This window comes from Rattus norvegicus, chromosome 16, assembly GCF_021556685.1.
Source record: "Rattus norvegicus strain SHRSP/BbbUtx chromosome 16, alternate assembly SHRSP_T2T, whole genome shotgun sequence".
Lineage (NCBI taxonomy): Eukaryota > Metazoa > Chordata > Mammalia > Rodentia > Muridae > Rattus > Rattus norvegicus.
The window spans coordinates 41892407-41918551 of record NC_141549.1 but is presented as its reverse complement, the minus strand read 5'-3'; the positions used below and the strand labels follow the sequence as shown (position 1 = coordinate 41918551).

Genomic DNA, 26145 nt, shown 5'->3' with positions numbered 1-26145 from the left:
GACACACACACACTCAACCAGCTGATTTCATTCAGTGCTTTTTATATATACATTTGTCCAGGACTGACTTCACCAACCACTGGATAAAAGGAAGACATTTCCTCCCCTCCACTTCTCGTGTTCAAATAATTACTCTGGACTCTGAAGGACCCTACCACTCACTTACAGGTGGTGAGCTCTAGACTTTATTCCTGTTTTGAGGTAAACAGTGAGATTCCAACATGAATGGCAGAGAGGGAATCTCTCAGAATCCTTTTCACAGACAGCCATGGCCAACAAGTTCTTGACTTTGGATCTCTAAAACTCAGGCAACCCTTTATTAGCACACATGCTGTGGGTGTCTTAGAGTCCACTGAGCCACTCAAGCTTACTCAAGGTTTGACTTACAGGTCTGATCATTGAGGGAAGCCAAGCAGGCACTCAGGCAGGAGCAGAAGTGGGGACTGTGGAGGAGTCCTGCTTGCTGGCTTCTTTCCAGGATTACATTCAGCTGCCTTCCTTATACCTCCCAGAACTACACGCCCAGGTACTTCACTGCCCAGAGCAGACAGGGGGCCTCCCACACCAGTCAACAATCAAGACAATCTACGTAGACATTCCTACAGGCCAGTAAGATAGAAACATTTTCTCAACTAATGTTCCTGCTTCAAGACTACTCTAGTTTGTATCAAGTTGGCAAAACTAGCACAGGGAGTTTAGATGGCCAGACATGGGGGCAGGGTGTGGGACAAAGAAGAGCTATTCTCTGCCCTGGAAATAGTGGCTCTAAATACTAGGCAGATTGATTGACAGGCAACAACACAAAAGGCCACATTTTCTTAGCATATCACACTGGTGGGGCTAGTGAGATGGCTCTGGAAGTAAAGGCACTTGTGTTCATGCCTAACAGCCTGAGTTCCATTCCCAAATTCTGTATAGAAGAAGGTGAGAATGACTTCTTCAACATTCTTCCAACATCTACATTGCGTGCTCTGGCACATACATATGCACACAAATGTGTGCGTGTGTGCTCACTACTCCCCCACACATTTAAAAATCAACAATAATAAAATTCAGCTCAACTCCCCAAAGGAAAACTCATCCTAACAGGAGCCTTAGAATGCAGAGTTTTCAAAGGTAAATTGGAGAGAGCCTCATCTCTGGAAACGTAGCACAACAAAGACACATGACTTACAGGTTTCTAACTCATCTTCTCTCCTCAAGTTTAAACAGAAATTTCCAGGCCCTGACTCAGTTCTTCTTGAGTTCAAGATAATATACTAGCAAGAATCAGAGCCATGGGGCTACCATCATTCCTTTTCCATATAAGTAATACAGTAATAACTAATTTTCTAGAGAAGGAAATAATACAATAAGAATTGATGTAAATTCATTTTACACTAAATTATACATGACATCTTTAAAAATTAAAACAAACTTTTCAAGGAGATCTCACACTTGTGGTAGTATAATGAACCACATTACTGAAACATGAATGCTGGGGCTTCACTAGCAACACCATGGCCATCAGCCCTGTAGCTACCCAGTACTTGCAATGTGGCTAGTTCAGAGTGAGCTCTGTTAGAAGAATAAAATATGTCTTATATTCCAAGTATTTAGCACTACAGAAGAATTAAATACCGAAATAGTTTTATGGCTCCATGTTGAACTAATGTTTAGGAGAAATTCGTTTAAGTAAAGGACATTACTGAAATTAATTCCACTTGCTGCTTCTTGCTGTTTTAATGGTGATTCAAACATTGAAGAAGAAAGTTTCTTAGCAGTGGCCCACAGAACTTTCTCAAACTGAGCAGAACTTTGGAGTAGAGGGCAAAAGATTAAAGAAAACACCTGTTGTGATGTGCAGTGTTGCAGCATGGAATGTTCTTGGGAACACCAGGCTATTTGTGGATAGATTATCCTATGAAACGAATAGTAACCATGGGATTTGGGTCTGTGCATGCCTGCCTGCCTGCGTGCGTGTGTATGTTTGGTACTTAAGAAATTGAGGAGTAGCCTTTTTTTCTCCTGCTAAGTACTATCAGCCCCTGGCTAAACCTGGAACGGAGTTTGTGAATTAAGGAACCCAAAACACAAATGTCTCTTTTGAGGTTAGTGTCATATTGTGATCTCTTCCAGTTCCATGTAAGATTAGCAGCCAGACTGTGTCCCAGACAACAACCCCAAAGTGGAATTGGGTTATAGGGAACCATGCTCGTTTCTTTCTTTGCTTTATGCCTTTGTGGAGCTGACTTCCACACACAGAGCAGCCACTACCAGGAACATGACTCGCTGGAGGGAGAGCAAGGAAAGCACATGCTATATCTCTATTCTCATTGCTCAGGAATGACACACACTTCACTGGTCTAAACAAACCATACCATGCTGACCATGATTATAAGAAACATGTGTGATGTTTCATGGGGAGATGATCTTCCACAGACCCATCAAGCTCCAGAAACTCATGGGCTCTTATACGCCTCCTGGTGGCCAAGCTATGGTAGCCCCCTCAGTGAATTATTTGAGATTTTTTGAACATGGTCCACTGGAACCATTGTCTTCATCAGAGTTATCTCATTCCACCTACTATGTTGCCCTAGCTTTAAATCTCCAGTGTAGAGACTGTATCTCAGACTCCCTTTTGTACAAAACCATGGACTCCTTATGCAACCGTGTTTACTATTGTGTATTCAGGGTTCTTCTGGCTGCCTGTTCTACAGTGGTCTTCAGTCCATTCAGAGAGACATCTGAGCAACAGCTTGTGAGGTTCCAAGGGTGGTCAAGTCAACAGGCTGCTGATGTCTGAGCTACTATTTCCCCTGCTTCTCTGTGTAGTAATGTTGAGGACTTATAGAATAAGTGTCACACTTGAATAGAAGCTTTGATCGAGTCTAGCCTGGTGTTGTAAGCCTATAACCCTACACATGAGGATCCCAGGTTCAAGGCCTGCATAGGCTGTAGAGTGAGTTCAAAGGGCAACTTAGTGGTGATAAATTTTAGAGAATAGTCCTCTTGGTAGGTAGATAGTGAGGAAAAGAGAGCCCTGGGTGGATTTATTCTCACAGGTATGTTCTAAAATGGCCAGAAATGGTGTCCACTTATTGATTTCTTCCTCACTGAGATTCACAAGTGTATGCTCTTTCTACGAAGGACTCTGAGGGCAGGTGTGCCCTAACCATGGGTTTATGTCACAGGCTGTATACCAACCAGTCCTTCCACATCCAAACAAGTCAGGAGGACCTACAGAGCACTCTTGCCTCTTCTCAAGTCTTCACACCAAGAGAAAAAACCTCCTTCAGGAAAGATGGCTTCTGGATTCGCATCTGTCCTCTACTGAGGAGTCTGATTTCTTGTTTACTTCCATTTTAATTAAAATTAGGCCGTACAAACCTTCTTTGTTGCCTTTAAAAGAGAGCTGGAGCCAGCATGAGATCACTTTGCTTGCACATCCCAGTCCCTAGATTCAATCTGTACTCAAACCACCCAGTGCCAAGAAATCAAGTAACAGGTGTCAAGAAAAAGCATTATGACAGTATTCTGCTTATGTATTTCTTTCAAAAAACTCTCATACTTTATGATTGTTGTATCAGTTAAAATTGCATATATTTGTAAATAAAAATTTTTCAATAATCTAAAAATAATTCCTTAACAAGATATTTTTAAAAAGTGCTTTGTTTATTTTCATGTATCAGAAACTTCACACTAAGCAGAGCTAATACAAAATGAAGCTCAATGATCCTATCAAAGACACAGGCTCTACTTCTTTTTCTCTTTTTCTTAAACAACAAAATGTGACAAAATAATGTACCATAAAATAAAACAAGAGCTATCACATCAAATTTGGACACAGCAAAACAACAGAAAAAGAAGAGCCCAAGAGAAGGCACAAGAATCAGAGACCCACTAGTTCACACACTCAGGAGCCAGTAAAATGCTGAACTGAAAGCTGTAGTATATGCAAGAGACCTGGTGCAGACCTGGTATAGTCCCGTGTTTGCTGTTTCATTTCTGTGAACTCATATAAGTTCCGAGGGGAGGGATTTGGTGGAGATGTCCCATTTAGAGCTGTGTGTGTCAAGGTATCTCTCTCTACATAATGTCTGGCTGTGACTCACTGCATCATTTCCATCCACTACAGGAGGCTGTTTCTCTGATGATGATTGAATAAGGCACTCATCTGTAAGTATAGCAGAATGTCATCAGGAATCATTTCATTGGCTTTTTGGTTGGTTGGTTGGCTGGTTGGTTTTGTTTTTTCAGATCAGTACTATTTATTTTCATCCCAGGTCCCTGGGTTATCTAGCCAGGTTCTTGGTTACCAAGGCACTGCTCCGTATGGACTCTGTTTCATGGAGTGGACTAGTGGATCAAATAAGGCATTGCTTGGTTACTCTCACAGGCTTTATTCTACCATTGTCCTAGCATATTCTGCACACAGAACAGAATCGTAGATCAGTTTTGTGGCTGGGTTGGTGTTTATGGTTCCCTTTTGGTAGTCAGAAGAGTATCTTCCTGTATCATCTCCATGTTTACCAAGTTGTGCACATGTCACTTTCAGCAATCAGGACTTGCTGTGCGCAATAACCTGCTGTCTTGGAAACAGCCTGGGTTTTTGGGGATTTCTGTAGGACCCCTTTGGCCAACAATTCAATTGGATGAAAACCAATCCCAGCTCTAATAGCTTCATTTGGGCCACTTGTGGATTTGTCTCCCCCATTACATGAACACTTCATTAGGATCACCTTTGTAATTTTTAGGAATTTTCCACTGCATTAGGTTTCCATACTACTTCCCAAATGCTCAATTCCAGCTGTCTCTCTCTGCATTCTCTCTCTCAATGCCATCTTTCCTTCCTGTCCCACTTGATTCTCATTCATGTCCACATTCAACTTCAGTGGGTCCATAGAACCTATTCGATTTCCCCCTCCAGAGAGATCGGTGAGGTTACAGTTGCCTAAGTCTTCTGTCATCATAAAATATGATTTTTAAATCCAAATCTTGCTTTTCCAGGGTATTTGGATATCCAGTATTTTCTTTGCTCAGAGAACTGGGCTTTGATGATGCCAAGTAGTCTTGGTTGCTCTTGCTTAGGTTCCTGTACTTGTTTCTCTCCATCAGGTTGGCTCTGGTGTTGTCTTGCTGTCTCTGACAGTGGCTTGACCTGTAGGCCTGTGTTTCAGCACTCCTGTAGACTTGTTTTCTTTCAGCCAGATCTGTGAATATAGAGTGCTCTTGAGTTGGTGTAACCTGAAGCCTCCTAGCAGGTTTCTTGGCACAGAAGAGTAGGTCATACCTCTGCTCTCAAATCTGTAGTCACACCTGGTGATTAGATTTCAGCTCTGGACCCAGGAACTGGAAGTTTCCCGCCCCTGACTGCTCCTAGGTCCCTTTGCCCAGAGGGCACAGATGGCACTAGGCAGTTTCCTCTTGAGTCAGGAATATGGGATGAAAGTAGTTGTGTCCTCTGACTCTCAGGATTGTCTGCACTTCTGAGGGTCCAGCTCTCAACACTACAGGATTTGGGTGCAGGGAGCTGTGGGACTGATTCAGTTCAGTTCCGGACATAGGCAGAAGCCAGCAGCTTCCTAAAGCTGACTACTCTTGTATTCCTGTTTCCAGAGGATACAGAGGCGGTATCCAGATGCTTCTTTATTTATATTAGTCACCGTCTTCGGAAACACCAGAGGAGGGCATCGGATTCCATTACAGATGGTTATGAACCACCATGTGGTTGCTGGGAATTGAACTCAGGACCTCTGGAAGAGCAGTCGGGTGCTCTTAACCGCTGAGCCATCTCTCCAGCCCTCAGATGCTTCTTTAGAATGTCTCCAAGGTTCCCAACATAGGAAGTATCCTTATTGTCAAAGGATATTGATTATTGATCTTTATTATTGATCTTTTGGTCCAGAATGTCCTTAGCAGTAAAGCCTTCATCGAGGATTTAGCAGTCAAACTCTTTCTTAGTAAAGCTGACCATGGTTCTCAATGTGCCTAGAAAACCTAGAGATGGAATTAAATTATCGCCAGTTCTCACAAGGTCACCTTATCTAAGAACTCTGAATGTTGTCTCCTCGGATTGGTAGAAACACTCCCAGCACAGGGACACTGCTGGCTGAACCCATGGAGAAGCCAATACCATATCCTGAAGAGCACCTGGCCCTCTGCATACAACTGCACTGTCAGCAGCCTCTTTGAGTCCTCTGCAGACCCTAACCTGAGGTGACTCCTAGCTGCTGGTTGAGGAGTGATGGTGGCAGTGGCTACAAGGACTGACCCCAAGGCAACTCTTTTAAGGACAACATTTAATTGGGCCTGACTTGCACATTCAGAGGGTCAGTCTATTATCATCAAGGAGGGAACATGGTGACACACAGGCAGGCATGGTGCAGGAGAAGCTGAGAGTTGTACATCTTCATCTGAAGGCTGCTAGCAGAATACTGGCTTCCAGGCAGCTAGAATGAGAAACTTATAACCCAAGTGCACAGTGACAAACCTACTTCAACAGGGTCACACCTTCTAATGCTGACACTCCCTGGGTCAAGCATATACAAACCATCACACCCATCTCAGACCTAAATCTCTTTACTACTGTAACTGACCTGCCTGAGTTTCCTTGAGGCTAGACACTATAGTCACTGGCTTTAGCATCTCAGCAGGGGAGAGAGGAAAGTAGCCTTTATTCTCTGTCTGCAGGAACTGTGCAGCTCTAACTCCCTGTTGCTTGCTGAAGACTCAGGAAAAGGGACACTGTGACAAGTGATTTCAACCTTTATTTATAACTTCTTCAGTTTTCTAAAAAGTTTCTACAAAAGTTTGCCTCCAAAACGTTCACTTAAAAAGTTCTCTTTGCTCTTCTTATCTGCTTTCCTCTTGTTCTTATATCACAATAATTTCCTTACTCCCAAGGCCTTACTCTCAATGCTATGCCTTTACTTCTGAGTTCCTCTTGAGTTCTGGTCTGTTCCATTCAGTCCTGTCTAAAAAGCTTTCTCTTTCTTGGTCCTCAGCACTTGTATATCTTTCTAAATACATCATCACATGGTAAAAAGTTCACCACAAGTTTGCACAGCAATTCTAATCATAAGTTGAATAATAAGTTTATAACAGGGAATGCTTATATGCATATCCGTTAAGAGTAATTACCAGGATAACCAGTCACCATCTGTTGCTGGCTCTACAGGTTCATGGAGAGAGTTAAAAGCTGGAATTTTGTGATAAAGGAATTAGTGGAATTTCCTATAGGCAAATACAGTCAATTTTTTATGTTCAGTCCTTGTACCTATAGTAAATCATTCATTCCCTTTATATGAACTTTGGTTAATTGGTTTATATCCTCAAATGGGCTCTAATTTGTAGATTCCTCCTTGGTATTGCAGAAGCAATTAACTCATGACAATTTAAGCATGGCAGAGTTCTCAATGCAATTTTGATTATCAGAGAGAACATAATAGCAGTCCTATTGTAAAAGAGCTTAAAATTACTAATCTAATTTTAGGAATTCTTTTACAATCATCATTAAGAAGTAATAAATCATCTATTTGTCTATACAACATCACTCGAAGACAATACATCTTCATTGTTCTGTGGTGATCTGCTCAAAAAAGTGTGGTAAAAGGCATGACAAATACAGAGGCAGATGCTTGCAGCCAACAATTTAGCCGAGAATGGGGTCCTTAATGGAGGAGAAAGAGAAAGGATTGAGGTAGTTGAAAGAGTTTGCAACCCCATAAGAACAACAAGACCAACCAACAAGAGCTCCCAGGGCCTAATCCACCATCCAAAGAGTATGCAAGTGCAGAACCATGGCCCCAGCTGCATATGTAGCAGAGGATAGCCTTGTTGAGCAGCAATGGGAGGAGAAGCCCTTGGTCTTGCCAAGGCTTGATGCCCCTGTATAGGGGAAAATAAGGACAGGGAGACAGGTAGGAGTGGGTGGGTGGATCTGTCGGTAGGTGGGTGCGGGAACACCCTCCCAGAAGAAGGGGGAGGGGTGGGATAGGGAGTTTTATGTGTGGGAAACCCGGAAAGGGGATAACATTTGAAATGTAACAAAAGGCTTCACTGGGGAGGGGACAGAGGCTATGGTGTACTGAGTCCCAACTGCCAGGTAGCCTCCCTTTGCTCAAGACTCTGGCATGATGTCCTCCTCAAACTTGCCCTGCGACTGCTGCTGGCACTGGTACTTGCACTGTGGGCTTGGTTCAGCCCAATTAGGAGCTGAGCGAGTGGCAGCCCAAGGACAACCATAACTTCCAGTATGATCAAGAGGTCTTCCTGGGCATGGAGGACTCCAAGATCTTCAATCAGCTGAGACCAGAAGAGAGTAAGGAGAGGCTGGGGAAAATTGTTGATCAAACTGACACAGATGGAGATGGCCTTATTACTACTGAGGAGCTGAAAGTTTGGATGAAACAGGTAAAAAAATATACATCTACAATAATGTGGCTAAAGTCAGGAAGGATTATGTTAGGGACATAGACAGAAAGATCTCCTGGGAAGAATACAAGCAGGCCATCTATGGCTAGTACCTGGGAAACCACGCTGAATTCCAAGACAGCTTTGATCATCATAACTTTAAAAAGTTGCTGCCATGAGATTAATGGAGGTTTAAGGCTTCAGACCTTGACGGCGACCTGACAGCTACTTGGGAGGAGTTCACTGCCTTTCTGAACGCAGAGGAGTTTGAACATATGAAAGAGATTGTAGTTCTGGAAACCTTGGAGAATATTGACAACAACGGAGATGCTTTTGTGGACCATGATGAGTACATCAAGGACATGTTTTCCCACGAGGACAATGGCCCTGAACCAGACTGGGTTTTGTCTGAATTCGAGTAGTTCAATGGTTTCTGATATCTGAACAAGCATGGGAAGCTGGACAAAGATGAGATTTGCCACTGGATCCCTTAGGACTATGACCATGCGCAGGCTGAGGCCCAGCATCTGGTGTATGAGTCAGACAAAAATAAGGATGAGATGCTAACCAAGGAGGAGATTCTAGACAACTGGAACATGTTTGAGGGAAGCCAAGTCACCAATTACAGGGAAGATCTTACCAAAAATCATGATGAACTTTGAAAGACACTCATCTACATCTAGCCAACAGTCACAGGCTTACTGTGGTTGTTCTGGGTGATTGCTATAGTTGTAAATGTATAGAATTGTGTCCCTAAACCTTGAAATTATACCTCAGATTGGGGTCAAAATTATTTTTCACTCCATATTTACTGGAAAATAACCAACCCTATTTATTCCAGTAGGATTTCCCCTTAAGCGCATTAAACTCTTCACAAATTGCAGGTCTCTGAAAGGATACATTGCTACAGCATGATTTCCTACACTTTTCCCCTACTTAATTAATTAATTAATGGACAAGAAATCATGAAAGTGTTCAGTAACGCAAGGGGGTTGGTGGGGACACTGTACAAAATAATCACTATGTATTTGAATTATTAAATTTTGGGTTTTTTTAGTTGCCACTGTTAAATGGTGGTAAAGGCTTGAAGGACTCAATGTTATATTGTCCTATGTCAGCCAACCATGGTATTTCAAATTCTTTATATTTAGAGCTGTTATTTTACTTGGTACATATACTTTTGTGCATTTTTCCTGTCTGGACTTGCTAATGTGCTCAATAAACCCACATCTTTGTGGTTTTGTTTGGCTTTGTTTTAATACAAAGAAGCAGAGTTCCCTGCACTCAAATCCTATGGGGGAGAGAGCTGGACCATCAGAAGTGTGGACACTCCTGAGAAATCAGAGGAGATTACCCTCTACCCACATTCCATACCCAAGAGGGAATCACCTAGTGCCAACTGTGCTCCTGCGTGCAAGGACCCAGGAGCAATCAGGGGCAAGACCCTTCTCATTCCTGCCTGTGCCTAGAGTTGTAAGACAGTCACCAGGAGTACCTAAACACCTGATATTGAGCATGTGTTCTAAGAAAAGGCTGAAAGAAAATAGGAAAACAGTTCTAGAGGAGTGCAGACACAGAAGCCTACTAGAGGGTCAAGCCACTCTCAGAAACATCAAAACAAGCAAATACCAGAGACAGCCCAACAGCTAGAGGCAAGCTCAGGACACGTAGGAACAGAAACTGAGCCTACTTGGCATCATTAGAGCCCAGTTCTCTTTTGAAAGATAATACTGGATATCCAAACACACCAGAAAAGCAAGATTTAGATTTAAAATCACATTTTATGATAATGATGGAGGATGTTAAGAAGGACATAAATAAGTCCCTTAAATAAAGGTAGGACAACACAAGTAAACAAGTAGAAGCCCTTACAAATGAAACACAAAACTGTCTGAAAGAATTACAGAAAAACACAATCAAACAGGTGAAGGAATTAAACAAAACAGCCTAGGATTTAAAAATGGAAATAGAAATAATAAAGAGCGCACAAAGGGAGACAACATGGGAGAAAGCAAACGTAAGGAAGAGACAAGGAATCATAGATTCAAGCACTACCAACAGAATACAAGAGATAGAAGAGAGAATCTCAGGGGCAGAAGATATCATACAAAACATCAACACAACCATCAAAGATAATTTAGAATGCAAAAAGCTCCTAGCCCAAAACATCCAGGAAGTCCAGGACGCAATGAGAAGATCAAACCTTAGGATAATATGTATATAAGAGAGTGAAGAATCCCAACTTAAAGGGTCAGTAAATATATTCAACAAAATTATAGAAGAAAACTTCCTAACCTAAAGAAAGAGATGCCCATAAACATACAAGAAGCCCATAGAACTCCAAATAGATTGTACCACAAGAGAAATTCCTCCTGTCAAATAGTTAAAACACCAAATGCACAAAACAAAGAAAGAATATTAAAATCAGTAAGGGAAAAAGGTCAAGTGACATAAAAGGCAGACCTATCAGAATTAAAGCAGGTTTCTCACCAGAGAATATGAAAGCCAGAAGATCCTGGACAGATGTCATATAGACCCTAAGAGACTACAAATGTCAGCCCAGGCTATTATGTCCAGCAAAACTCTCACCTAACAGACAGGGAGAAACCAAGATATTCCATGGCAAATCCAAATTTACACAATATCTTTCTACAAATTCAGTCCTACAAAGGATAAGAGATGGGAAACTCCAACACAAGGAAAAAAAAAAACTATGCTATATAGAAAGCAAGAATATACTTTCCTTGCAATGAAACCAAAAGAAAGACACACAAACATAATTCCACCTCTAACAACGAAAATAATAGGAAGCAACAATCACTATTCCTTAATATTTCTCAACATCAATGGACTTAATTCCCCAATAAAAAGACATAGACTTATAGACTGGATACGTAAACAGGACACAGCATTTTGCTACATATAAGAAAGAAACCTCAGAGACAAAGACAGACACTACCTCAGAGTAAATGGCTGCAAAACAAGTTTCCAAACAAATGGCCCAAAGAAAAAAGCTGGTGTTGCCATCTTAATAGCAAATGAAATTGAGTTTCAACCAAAAGTTATTAAAAAGGTAAGGAAGGACACTTCATATTCATCAAAGGAAAAATCCACCAAGATGAACTCAATCCTAAATATCTATGCTCCAAATGCAAGGGCACCTACGTTCATAAAGGAAACCTTACTAAAGCTCAAATCACACATTGTACCTCACACAATAATAGTAGGAGATTTCAACACCCCACTCTCATCGATGGACAGATCAAGGAAACAGAAATAAAACAGAGACATAGAGAAACTGACAGATGTTATGAACCAAATGGATTTAACAGAAATTTACAGAACATTCCACCCTAAAACCAAAGAATATACCTTCTTCTCAGCACCTCAGGGCATCTTCTCCAAAACTGACCTTATATTCGGTCACAAAACAGGTCTCAACAGGTACAGGAAGAGAGAAATAATCCCATGCATCCTTTCAGATTAACCACGGACAAAGGCTGGTCTTCAATAAGAACAAAAACAACAGAAAGCCCACATATACATGGAAGTTGAACAACCCTCTACTCAATGACAACTCAATCAAGGAAGAAATAAAGAAATTAAAGACTTCTTAGAATTTAATGGAAATGAAGATATAACATACCCAAACTTATGGGACACAGAAAACTCATAGCTCTGACTGCCTGCAAAAAGAAAAAGCAGAGAGCATTTGTCATCAGCTTGACAGCACACCTAAAAGCTCTAGAAAAAAAAAATAAACCCAAGAGGAGTATACGGAATGAAGTAATCAAATTCAGGACTGAAATAACTAAGTAGAAACAAAAAGGACTATACAAATATCCAACAAAACCAGGAACTGGTTCTTTGAGAAAATCACCAAGATAGATAAACTCTTAGCCAGACTAACCAATGGTCACAGAGATAGTACCCAAACTAACAAAATCAGGAATGAAAAGTGAGACATAACACCAGAATATGAGGAAATTAAAAACATCATCAGATACTTCCTTAAATGTCTATATTCAACAAAACTGGAAAATGTGGAGGAAATGAGCAATTTTCTAGACAGATACCAGGTACCAAAGTTAAATCAGAAACAAATAAACCATCTACCCCATAGCTCCTAACGAAATAGAAGCAGTTATTAAAAGTCTCCCATCCAAAAAGACCCAGGACCAGATGGGTTTAGTGCAGAATTCTATCAGACCTTCATAGAAGACGTCATACCAATACTGTTCAAACTATTCCGCAAAACAGACACAGACAGAGCACTACAAAATACCTTCTCTGAATTCACAATTTCTCTTATACCTCAATCACACAAAGACCCAAGAAACAGAACTTCAGACCAATTTCCTTTATGAATACTCATGCAAAAATACTCAATAAAATTCTTGAAAACAAAATCCAAGAACACATCAAAATGGTCATCCATCATGATCAGGTAGGCTTCATCCCAGGGATTCAGGGATGGTTTAATATATGGAAATTCATCAATGTAATCCACTATATAAACAAACGCAAAGATAAGAACCACATGAATATTTCATTAGATGTTGAGAAAGCATTTGACATAATGCAACACCCCTTCATGTTAAAAATCCTGGAAAGAACATGAATTCAAGGTTCATATCCAGAAATAGTAAAAGCAATACACAATAAACCAGTAGCTAACATCAAACTAAATGGAGAGAAACCTGAAGTAATACCACTAAAATCAGGGACTAGACAAGGCTGCCCACTCTCTCCTTACTTATTCATTATAGTACTTGAAATCCTTTACAAAGCAATCAGACAACGAAAGGTCAAAGTGACACAGATTGGAAGGGAAGAAGTCAAAATATCAATATTTGAAGATAAAAGGTAATATACTTAAATGACCCCAAAAGTTCCACCAGAGAATTACTTAACCCGATCAACAAGTTCAGCAAACTGTCAGCTTATAAAATTAACTCCAACAAATCAGTAGCTTCCCACTACTCAAAGGATAAACAGGCTGAGAAAGAAATTAGGGAAATGATACCTTTCACAATAGTCCCAAATAATATAAAATATCATGGTGTGATTTTAACCAAGCAAGTGAAAGAGCTGTATGACAAGAACTTCAAGTCTCTGAAGAAAGAAAATGAAGAAGATCTCAGAAGATGGAAAGATCTCACATGCTCATGGATTGGCAGGATGAATATGGTAAAAACTGGCCATTTTGCCAAAAGCAATCTATGGATTCAATGCCATCCCCATCAAAATTCCTACTCAATTCTTTATAGAGATAGAGTAATTTGCAAATTCATTTGGAATAACCTAAAACACACGACAGCAAAAAGTATACTCAAGAATAAAAGAACTTTTGGGGGAATCACCATCCCTGACCTCAAGCAGTATTACAGAGCAATAGTCAGAAAAACTGTATGGTATTGGTACAGAGAAAGGCAGATAGATCAGTGGAACAGAATTGAAGACCCAGAATTGAACTCACATACCTATGGTCACTTGATCTTTGACAAAGGATCTAAAACCATCCTATGAAAGAAAGATAGCATTTTCTTTTCTCTCCCCCCCCCCTTTTTGTCACTGAGAATATTTATTCAAAAATGGGGATTGAAAGAACTGCACAGAGTGTCTGCTGCTGAGAACTGGGTCCCTGCCCCCAGGCCGCACCCTCTGCTATAGGCAGAGCCCTCTCTTAGGGTTGCCTCCACCCCCAAACCCCCAACCAGCCCAGCCTGTCTATTCCAGTCAAAAGGGTATCAGTGCAAGCAGCAGTATCTTCAGGGGATGAAGAGAAGCTTGGCCCCAGCCACCCTTCACTCTCCTTCAATTCCCACTGGGGCAGCAGGAAGAAGCCCTAAGGGATGGACAGGATGGTGTAGCCCCTCCCACGCACTGCACTGGGGAGGCCCCAGCCACTCCCTGCATCCAAGCATAGGTCTGAAGGGGTGGAGCCCCTTCTCTGGGGCTGCCAAAATCCTAGAACCCTGGGCCAGAAACTGTCCCCTCTCTGAGGAGGATCTCCAAAGACCCGGCAGGATAGGGGGTGCATCCATGCGTCTGGCATTACTGGCGCTTGAGACCCTGTGGTGGAGTCTCCTTGGGCAGATAGGATGTAGAGGCAGCCCCTGCTGGCGGTCCTGCCTGGCCTCACCTGTGCCTCAGTAGGGGGAGAATTTCTGCCTTTCAGCTTTCTTGTTCCTATTGGCCGCTGCCATTTTGGCAGTGTAGGCCGCCAAGCCTGGCGGTGGTCCAAGCAGTGATGACGTACTGAGCCAGGGCATTGGAGACCCGTGAGCCAGTGATGGTCACATGACGCTCCTCAGCACCCTCTGCTTTGTTCCCGATCTTTATGTGTGCTCCTGACATCTGCCGGATCTCGCTGATCTTGCTGCCCTGGCGCCAGATCACACAGCCAATCAGATCATTGGGAACCAGAAACTACTGCAAGCTGGTCTGTGTTCTGGGATCCAGTCCTGGCACCACACTGGGTGATGCAAAGGCCTGCATGGCCTGAGATCTGCTGGATCTTGGTGACCTCTGCAGGGGTCACTGCTCCATGCTGACCCTGGATAGAGAAACCCTGGTTAGTGGAGAGAACAGTACCTAGGGGAATCCAGGAAAACAGCACAGATCTGAAACACAAACAAGATGATGGCTTCAGGCACCCCAGACACAGTGACAGCACACTCTGTGGAATTTGGAAGCAGGTCCCCTGCCACCTGCACCTGGGCTCCTATTGTCTCTCGGATCTCCTTGATTTTGGTACCTGCATTCCCAATCAGTGATTCACACTGGCTGGCATCGATGACAAGGTGCAAGGTCACTGGAGGTCTGGAGACACTGCCACCATTTGCAGGAGCAGCACAAAGATCCTCATCCAGCTTGAAGGTCATCATGGAAACTGCATGGAAGACAGCAGCTGTGGAGCCAGTGATGGTAGTAATTCGCTCAGGGGAGGAGACCTTGGAGATGGTGATCCTGGCACTGCTATGTTCCGGGATTCACTTTACATTCTCTCCCTTCTTCCCAATGATGCTGCCCACCTCCTTCCCATGCATCAGCATCCGATGGGTGAGGGTGATACTAAGTTCTGGTTCCTCCTCCAGCCCCCACATCTGAACTGCTCATCCTGTCAGGCAGGGCTGGGCCACAGTGGCCTGGGAGTGTGTCCATGCTGTGGTTCAGCTGGCTCTTGCTGGGGCTGTTCTGCAGTGGCTGCAGAGGCAAGGTGGCTGGGCCACTCAATCCTACATTGTCTCTGGGAAAGGTGGCCACTCACAACTGCAAGTGACATCAGCAGGGGCCCAGGAACTTCCCTGTGTGTCTCTCACTAGGCTTGTCCTTTCCCCCCAGCTCTTCTGCTGAGCTCTCTGAGCTCTCTGCAGATTTCATCTCAGTCCTGACTGCCTTTTCAACAATAGGATACAGAGCTAAACAAAACATTCTCAGCTGAGGAATATTGAATGGCCTGATAGCATTTTCAACAAATGGTGCTGGTTCAGCTGGAGGTCAGCATGTAAAAGAATGCAAATCGAACCATTATTATCATGCTGTACAAAGCTTAAGTCCCAGTGGATCAAGGACCTACATCAAACCAGAAACACTCAAACTAATAGAAAAAAGTGGGAAAGAGTCTCGAACACATGGGCACTGGGGAAAATTTCCTGCACAAAACACCAATGGCTTATGCTCTAAGATCAAGAATTGACAAATGTGACCTCATAAAACTGCAAAGCTTCTGTAAGGCAAAGGACACTGTCAATAGGACAAAAATGGCAACCAATAGAATGGGAAAAAATCTTTACCAATCCTACATCTAATAGAGGACTAATATCCAAAATATACACAGAACTCAAGAAGTTAGACTCCAGAGAGCCAAATAACCCTGTTAAAAATAGGATACAGAGCTAAACAAAACATTCTCAGCTGAGGAATATTGAATGGCCGAAAGGCACCTAAAGAAAATGTTCAACATTCTTAGTCACCAGGGAAATACAAATCAAAACAACCCTGAGATTCCACCTCACACCAGTCAGAATGGCTAAGATCAAAAACTCAGGTGACGACAGATGCTGTCGAGGATGAGGAGGAAGAATACTCCTCCATTGTTGCTGGGATTGCAGACTGGTACAACCATTCTGGAAATCAGTCTGGACGTTCCTCAGAAAATTGGACATTCCACTATCTGAGCACACAGCTATACCTGTCCTGAGCATAGACCCAAAAGATGCTCCAACATACAACAAAGACACATGCTCCACTATGTTCATAGCAGCCTTATTCATAATAGCCAGAAGCTGGAAAGAACCCAGATGCCCTTCAACAGAGGAATGCATTCAAAAAATGTGGTACATCTACATAATGGAGATGATTCATGAAATTCACAGGCAAATGGAATAAACTAGAAAATATCCTGAGTGAGATAACCAAATCACAGAAAAATCCACTTGGTATGCATGCATTGATAAGTGGATATTAGCTCAAAAGCTGGAATTACCCAAGATGCAATCTGTAGACCTCAGCAAGCTCAAGAAGAATGATAAACAAAATGAGGATGCTCCCACACCTTCTTAAAGAGGGAACAAAAATATCCATAGGATGGGATATGGAGTAAAAGTTTAGAGCAAAGACTGAAGGAACAGCCTTTCAGTACCTGCCCTACATGTGCCCCCCCCATATATATATATATATATACATATATATATATATACACATACATATGTATGTATATATGTACATATGTATATATGTAACTATGTATGTATATATGTATGTGTGCATGTATATATATATATATGTATATATATATATGTATATATATATGTATATATGTATGTACGTATGTATATCCACCAAAACTGGGCACGTTTGATGAAGCTAAACTGCATTGTAAAAGGGACTGGATTTAGATCTCTCCTGAGAGACATATCCAGAGCAGCTTGTCTCTTGGATTCTCAATCAGTTCTTTCTTGTCACAGAAGTTTTGAACTTACACTAATTCCTGGGACCTATTCATATGTTCAAATTTCTCTAACTTTTGAGATTTCTAATATTTCTAGCAAACTGAGTGAAAAAAGCAATGAGCGTTGAACAACTGTCTGGTGTCCAGTGCATATGGAGCTATGGGTGTATAGATATGATAAGTCCTTAGGAGGTCCTCTAGGAAAGCAGAAGTCTGCTCTTAGTTCCTCTGTGTGACCTCACTTAACTTTGCCAGCTTTGAGGGTTTCTACTATGCTGCTCTCAGAACTGGAAACTCCTGGAATAGATGTGTATAGTCCCATTACTTTTGTCATTGTAGGATATTAGTAGGAATAGGTTTGATTGAAATATACTGTCAAGAATATTAACAATTGCTTCTTCTGTACCATCTGGATGAAGTTCCAAGTTCACAGACAGTTGTGCACCAACTTCTCAAAGCCAGCAAAGTGGAGTATGAAGTCCAAGGCATCCATTACCAGCATCCTCAGCAATGCCCCCAGGAAAGGTAAATTGGCTTTGGTGGAAGTACTGAGATAGCTGGCCCTCATACACTCAGAGAAGAATGAGCCAGGAGAATTGAGGAAGGATTGTGGGAGAGAGTAATTAGGTATAAGGGGGCAGTGATCAGCATGTAAAGTCACTAAGAAAAATATATATAAATAAAAATAAAATAAACTTCTTTAACAAAATGGGACATGATGTATTGCTGTACTAACTCTAGTATGTTTATACTAGCAAACTCTTTAACATCTACAGAGACTAGATGTGATGAAGTAGGATGCCCTTGTCATTTATATATACTATGTACATAGCAAAGATAAATGAAATGGAGAACTTGCAGATCAAAGATCCATTCTTCCCCTCACATCTTTGTGGCTCTGATTCCCTTTATAAGGACTCTGGAGGCCTCTGCTCATCCAGGTCTCAAGGCTCATACAAAGCACAGTCCCCTAGCAGCTCTGGCCAAGTGCTCTCCTATTTCTGGCAGATCTCTGCCTCAGGCTACAGAGGCACTGAAGGGCCAACCTTCACCTTCAGGTGACAGCCATTTTTTTCAGCCATTCCAGGCACTCTGCCACCCAACTGAAGACTTCTGCAGAGGCCTGTCATCTCAAAAACAGGAGCTTAAGTAATCCAAAAGATTGGGATACCATCCTACACTCATGATGTGTTGGTTACCTGAGACCATGCAAGTTAACTCTCTTCTTTCTGCTTGTTTTCCTTATTTCAAAGTAAATAATGTGATGATCTGTGGTGTGGACGGTAAGAATAAAATCATTGACATGAATAATAGGAATGAGCAGACCATGGGCATAACATTCAAAGAACAGACCAAATAGGTAGAGGGAATTAAAAAAGAAAACAACAGGAATTATGACAACAATTACAAAAAAAATAAAAAACAAACAACAACAACAAACAAAAACGAAAACGAAAAAACAAAAAATAAAAACAAAAAGAACCTTGTGGGTGCTGGATTAAAGGCATGTATCAACTCTGATAAGCACTGTAGGTATTTCCAATAAAAAGCAAACAATCAAACAGACAAACAGCTCTATTACAGTTCCAGCAGTTGCAGGAGAGAAAGCTTGGAGATGTCCTGTGTTGCTGCCCCCATGCTGTGATTCTGCAGGAACAACTTCCTTGGGAATAGGAGCCAGTATGCAGTGGGATCCCTTGGTGGGTCTGTCATCTCAAAAGTAGAAACTTCCTTAATCTAAAACCATGGAATCCAGTTTACTTCAGGCCAGGAATGAAGTCAACCATCATTAGTGAAAGAGCAAGGGAAAAATTGCACAGGAAATATATGTGCCTAAATCAGAAAAGATCCTCAACTTCTTCAAGGCCTCCACAATCTCCATCCCTCTCTTCTGAGCTTTGCATAATGATGTTGTATAACTCCAGATGGTAGTTAAAGGCAGAGTTCTTCCCAGAAAAGTCATACATGATTTTCACTCTGACATCTGTGAGGTTAGGTGGCATTGTAGCACAGATTGACTACACCCAGGATAAGAACACAGAAGCCACAGATGACAATGCCAAATGGACTCCCTCCTGAACTTATGGACACATTAAAATTGAGGTTTAGCCTAAACTTAGGCCATTCCACTCCCTGCCCATCTTCCTGATTTTTATGTTTGCTATGAGTAAAAAGATCACAGTGCAGCCCCCAATATCCTCATGATTGGAGTTGGAAATTCAGGAAGAATGATATTGGAGAAGGGATGGCTATGTGGTTACGATGTGCTAACACAAGGTCCAGGTTGCTGTTGGCTCACTGATGTCCAATTTAATTGTCTTGTTACATTTGAGAAAGGGAGAATTTTCAACTTATTATAAAAGGTACAGAAATTTATTATTTTATATATGCCCTATGTTCCCAAGAAAAAGTTTTTATTGCAAAAATTAGGACTATACAACAGTGATTTTGTGAAATACTTGTATGTGTAAATGGAAACAATGTCAGCTGTCAAGGACTGCACAGTAAGCAAATATTTCCAGGTTTTATACAATGAAAGGTATAGAAGAAAGATATTGGCATCCAAAAAAAGGGAAAACCTTATGAATCGAAATGTATGTCACAGGCATTTTCTCGGGTGGTAGATTTATTTTTAAGAAAAAAACTCCCTCATCCATGGTCCCTAGAGATTTGGGTGCTAAGAAAAATCTGTTATCCAATTCAGGGTTGTAAGCAACTCTCCCCAACAAAAGCATTGATGACTTATAGTGAAGCAGAGAGAAATGTCTAGCTTTGGAATAGCGGTTTCCAAACGGTATTCCTGGTGACACATGAGAGACTGGAGGATAGGGCCCCCACAGAAATTGATCCATTTGGGGTTAGTTAGTTAGCAGGTAGGCCATAGAACTTCCCAGTGACATCATCAGTAAGTCCTTCATTGGACAATCTATTGTATCTAGAAGATCTCTAGAATCTTCTGTGATGTCACCAGTGTTGTGGTGACACCAGCTGCCTTTGGGATATTCCTTCAGTTCTCTTTGGGTTCACAAACAGGCATGTTTTGCCAGCTGCTCAGGCTATTTCAGAAGGAAAGTGGAGATCAAGGAGAGACCACACCAAGGCAGAAGGAAGATGACCTCCTCTCTAGTAAAACAGGAAGGATGAAATCATTCTGGGGAAGGCTTGGTGAGTCCTGGGCAGAGTTGGGGAACTTCCTCGAGGAGGTAGGTTTGAGATGTGCCTTCTAAGACTAGGCCTTACAAGCAGGAGCATTGGGATTTCTCAAAGGCAAACCAAGAGTCAGGAGTTCCTGATCATTAATTTGAGAGAAAGCCAGAAATTGGTAAGCCTTCAGTTTCTTTTCTGGAAGCTTTTTAATTGTGAGTGTCAATGAATGGCAGGAGGAAGCACTGTGAGATTAACAATGTGACCATTCATGGTTGGGAGTTGAAGCACTTCATCCTCTAGATTACTGTAGGTTACATAAGTCTCTGATGACAAGAACAAGGAAGGATGCACCCCTAGAAATGAATTGAGTTCTCAGACACTTTGGGCTGGGACACACATGATTAGAGCTTGATGGTGCTAATCATTATGAACTCCAGGATTTATCTGCACTGCATCTGATATGAGATAACAATGTCCCAGATGTTTGTCTGTGTCAGGATTTACTGTTCAGGGTGAGGAGTCCTGTAATAGTCAGTGTGGCACGTGTGTGGCATTAGAGGTTGGGAAGAGGGACATAGCTTAAGAATCCAGCTTCAAGAAAGCTTTTCTGCTCTTTCAGGGATTCACCCAGTCTCTACCATTTCCTCTTCCTCAACCTCCTTTTGGGATTCAGAATGATCTTTTCCTCCCATGGGCCATCAAATATGCAAATTCACTTGGGTTCATCTATCTACAGGATGTCATCAGTAAGCAAGAGAAGTGTCTAAAGGAACTGGAGGAACTCAAATTTGAAATCCAGAAGTGTAAATTTGAGAGGGATGAACTTTATCAAATCCTGGACTTTAATATCTATGATGATTGGGACTACAGGTAGTTATTATGCCCAGTAACCTGTTCAGTGTTGTTCTCTCTCTCTGCTAACCCAAGATTTCCTCATATCACGAGAGAGTTTCACCTCTCATTCTGCATTTTGAGGAGCCTTGGCAGCCATTGGCTTGTGAGATAATGTAGGTGCTCTGTGTATAGGGTCAACCTCCTTTGTACTTGACCCTGATCTCCTTGGATTAGCATTGGTTCTGTCAATAGTTGGAAGGATCTGGTCACACTTGCTGCATCTAAGTGAGGGAATGAAATGCCTGCATGTCATCACTCTTTTACTCTGATTTTGTTCATTATACACAGATTCTATGGCACCTCCATTGATGTAATTGACATCCTAATTGTGTTTGTATATGGGTAGGTATGTATGTATATGAAAGTATTTGTGGGTTTTATGCTCACAGTCAGGGAGTCTGGGGAGTTTGATGGGATCTAAGGATTTGTTTGATGGACAGTTTGCAGGTCATGATGGTGTGGAAGACCACATGGATCAACAGAGCACTTCATACTTTCTATTTACTTTGGTGGTAATTAGGACTCTCCTGACCGAAGGAGGGGTTACAAATCCTCCCCCCTGTCAAAGTAATTATGCCCTCTGGGAATTCATGTAACAATAGGAAACAAGGTTTGAGAATCCCTGCTTTCAAAACGAAAGAAATGTCATCACAACTATCTGTTGGACCCAAGGCTGTGGCACAGACTAGAGGAAACTTCTTATAGAACTAGTCAATGCCTTCATGCTTACCTGGCCAACTCTTGAAAGTCAGCTACTTTCAATTGGTAACCTGGCTCTGTTGTCCTGTGCCCAGGATAATAAGTTTAATCAGCACAAATAGGACCCAGTTCAAAGGAGCAAGTATGTGGTATAAACTGGGTTTAAGTAATCCAGTCAATAGTCTGATTTCACATAATCTTTTTTTTTGCCTGATTTGAACTTTACTTATTTTTTTATTTTATTTATTTTATTTTATTTTAGCTATCAAGGGCCCGTTTATTGTGACCTAGAAATGGTGAATGTGGTAACAAATTCTGGACATTTGTTATTCCCAAACAGGCATTTCACAGTCTCCACCCACTCTAGTACAGAGTGTCTTTGCAGAACCATATCTCCACAGCCTTTCAAAGAGTCCTTATTTCAAAATAAATGTTTGCTGATTTCCATAGAAATATTTCCTTGAAAGAATTGTTGTTGGAATCTCACTGTTGTGTTTTTGCTCTGGTCTTTGTGTTTGCCACATTCTTCCCTCCCCCTCATTTCTTAAATTTGATTTTTTTTGTTTTGTTTTGTTTTGTTTTTTACATTTCACCTAATTCTGAAATCATGAGTTCACATGGTTATTTGTTCCTTGGGCCATGCCCTAACACAGGCTGGATGTTGAATTGGCAATATGTCAATCTGAACATGAGATGAGAATGATGGCTAAGCAAATGGTGACCGACTCAGTAAGTGATGCCATGGAGAGGTACAAGGAGCTCATAGAAGTGAACAGTTCCTACCGCTGAGACACTGACAGAGATGAGAACTCAGCACTAGGTAGGGAATGTTTCTCTCCTATATGACTTTGAACTAAAGTCACAGCTCTGAAGTTTCTGACTCTTAACAGGAAGCCTGCCTCCTGGGAAGGGTCTTGGATACATAACTCTTGGATTCAGTTGTCCTACATGTGAAGAGTGAAGACACTCCAATTGTTATCTTCCCTATTAAGGATCCTCTAGAGAGAAAAGGTTTGAACCATGATGGGAATATCAATCAACCCTGAACCTCTAGGACTCTGACAGGAGATTTAAAGATCTGTGATCCATGAGAAACACATGGAAAGATTGTATAGCTATTGGGTCTCCAACCACCCCTCAGAGGGGATTTTCCCACTACCTGCAGATGGTTCTAGCATACCATGAACATATAACCACCCATATGGACCATTTCTTCTTCTTTGATTTATATAAACTGCCGTAGTGTCAGGATTTTCCGAAGTACTTTGATTCATGTGGAATGTGGATTCTGGACTTGACGTCCTGTAATTGGTGCTAACTTTTATACTGTGGCTCTATTCTGGGGATGTCTGGGGATGAGGACCCTTGAAGGGATGATTGTACTTGTAAGAGTGACAGGCAAATAGAAGCTGGCCGGGATTTACCATTTTTTGTTTGTGGTTCAGCATTTGGCACTCCCAGCTTCTCCATGAACAAACTCAATTGAAGAACAATATAAAGATTTTGCTGAATGAGAACAGAGAACTGCTGGTGGAGCAGACTAAACTGCCAGTATCCTATGTGGAGGCAAAGAGGTTCTGTGAAGAAGCCAGAATGGACATCTATGTCCCCAGTGCCAAGCAACAGCAGGTAGGATTAGTCCACAGCGTCAGGTTGTCCTCATGTCTTACCATAAACATAGACAAACCAATGTAACTGTCTATTGATTGATCCATGTCCTGATCTAGGTCTCATCCTAGTGTTCAGTTAAGGGGTCATTTACAAGGCTTTCTGTGGAGATAGCCCTTTTTCAAGAAACTGCATGTTTGGGAAGCAAATGCTCCTGCTCTTTGAGAATCTACAGTTTATTACGGGAGATAGGTTGATCACATATCACAGCACTACATGCCATTATGTGTGGAGGGTGCTATGTGGGAGCCCCTCTTCAGACTAGCACAGGGCTTTGAGGGATGAAGCAAAAGCCTGGAGCTCATTTTCTTAACAGGGATAGTGCGAGATTCCAGGAAGTTAGTAGTTTGCAAGGAGGAAAATCTGGTGTAAATGCCAAAGAAATGGTTTTTATTGTGATTTTTGGTGGCTTTTGTTCTCCCTCCCTTTTTTCCCTGTATATGAAGATGGTGTCTTCATGCTTCATAGATCTTGGGTAACTGACAGAGCCTGAGTAGCAGCATGTCAGTCCTGTCTCATTTGAGTGCTCCTGGAGAGTTCATATCTGGGCCTTACAATCTGAAGCTGGTTAGAAGAACAAGGATGTGGAAAAGGTTTCTCAAAGGCTGAGGGTTGGCATGAGAGACTTGAGATTTCAAGAACAAAGTTATTCATATATACCCCCAATTCTCACTAAGAAAGTTGCATTGCTGTGTGGACCTGCATCTTAGCAGGTATGCGGGGAGGCCAGTAAATGACATCTGATTTTGTCCAGACATTCTCTAATTTAGTCCTTTGAGCCTAGGTCTCTCCACAAACATGAAGCTTCCTGTTTTGTGCTGAACAGCAGTCTTTGCATCACTTGTCCAGTTCCAGGTGGAGCCCCCTCTCTTATTTGTCTCAGCACATTCTTAAACCATTCAGCTATTTTAAAAATAAGGATTAGATTTCTTCATTTTACCTGAATAGATGTAACCTCCTGGAAGATTCTGGTTTGTCTAATTGGCTTCGCCATGATCATGCATGGAATCCTGTAGTGCATCCCTCTGCTGACATTGCTTTGCTGACTATATCATGGGCATGACATTCTTTCAGGATAGATTCCCTCTGAGTGTTGTACAGAGTGCTGCATTTCAGAAAAGTCAGCGTATGTTATTTCTTTAGCCTTTTTCTGACTGCCATTGAGGTTATTTTAATATCACATGAACTCTATTGTGATGAAAAGTCCCTGGTAACGGACCATGAGTCACTGTCTTCTTCTGATGCTTCCAAAGTCTTCTAAGATGGAAACAGGGTAGTTTTAGTGAGGGGCCTATGATGAGTCAGCATAGAGCTTGATGGAGTCTTTTCCTAGAAATCTCTCTTGGGAATTTGGTGTTTGTTGTTTAGGCTACCTGTGCAGAACATGTAACTTACTTGTAGGAGCAGCAAGTACCTGCATAGAAAGGTTTCCTGAAGTGGAAATGAGTACAGGCCAGGGCAGCACAGCCTGCTTGAGTCTCAGAGACTTGTACACAGCATAGCTCCCACTAATCCTCACTCAACAGGAAATGTGCTACATAAAAGCAAAGTTTTCATTTGTGTGTGCGTGTGTGTGTGTGTGTGTTTGTGCAGTAGTGAACTTGTGTTTCCCTTTACTTCCAAGTTTCATGAGAAAAGTACTCTAAGTGTTCACTTTACACCCATGAAACAGTAAATATAGCCGCCCAATCATTTGGCATCTCCATCTAGCTTTGTACAGCAAAAGGGTGCTTAAGTTAGTAATTTATTCAGTTTTCAAAAAAAATTGTAACATATTTATCTTGTGCTGTCTGGGGGCAAGTGTTAAATATGTTCAAGTGAGTCCTGTTTCATAGTGGTAACAAATGGTACAGGCCTGGAACTTTCAGGTCCCTTTTCATTATGGTATAGAAGCAGGACAATAAAGTCCTTTAGAAATGCAACCCCACATAATGAGGACACAAAAAACACCTGTAAAGTTAGATTTTCAAGTGATGAGGGGCAAAACTACTGATCTGCATTGAAATCCTTTGGAGCACATCAAAGGAATGCAGTACAGGGAGGTAAGGGCAAGGCTTCTCTATAAAATCCATGAGTTTATGTTCCTTCTCTGTTCTTCGTTAATTGTGAAAGCCCACTGGAAGGTTATGTCACTCACTGTGTCTTCTCCAAGGTTGTATTCCATATTGCCTGCTACCATTTCTTTCCAGCTAACTTGGCACAGTACAACTTCCCTTGGGAGTTTGGCATGGATTTTATTCACTGAGAATTTGAGTTGCTTGGAGTTGTTTCGTCATCCAGCAAAAGTCCCATAGTTATGCTGTGGTGCAAGAACAGGACAGTTTCAGGAGCCCCTTTAGATGCACAAATAATCTAAAGCACTCCACTATCTTATCTGCATAGCATTC

At 41.8% G+C, this 26145-nt stretch overlaps 1 protein-coding gene, 1 long non-coding RNA gene and 1 pseudogene across 19 annotated transcripts in view; 1 reads left to right on the top strand and 2 right to left on the bottom strand.

The window, feature by feature from the left end:
- The window catches only part of Erich1 (glutamate-rich 1), a gene marked incomplete at its 5' end in the record, with an annotated part of 52793804 nt that overhangs the window by 41745812 nt on the left and 11021847 nt on the right, over window positions 1-26145 (bottom strand).
- Window positions 1-26145, top strand: part of Rcn1-ps15 (reticulocalbin 1, pseudogene 15) — an 88867-nt gene that overhangs the window by 60019 nt on the left and 2703 nt on the right. For 2 of the 19 annotated variants that reach the window (XR_015639868.1, XR_015639865.1), the window contains 3 exons: window positions 22744-22910; window positions 22981-23101; window positions 23536-23719. The exons of 2 other annotated variants lie outside the window; for them this stretch is intronic. This is a non-coding gene — a long non-coding RNA (reticulocalbin 1, pseudogene 15). Of the gene's footprint in view, window positions 1-4117; window positions 4159-17769; window positions 17876-20308; window positions 20516-21233; window positions 21368-22743; window positions 22911-22980; window positions 23102-23535; window positions 23720-26145 lie in introns of those variants that run through there. 15 more of the 19 variants (XR_015639871.1, XR_015639870.1, XR_015639860.1 and 12 more) reach the window with 14 other exon arrangements.
- On the bottom strand, window positions 14547-15516 carry Pcbp4-ps3 (poly(rC) binding protein 4, pseudogene 3; annotated as a pseudogene).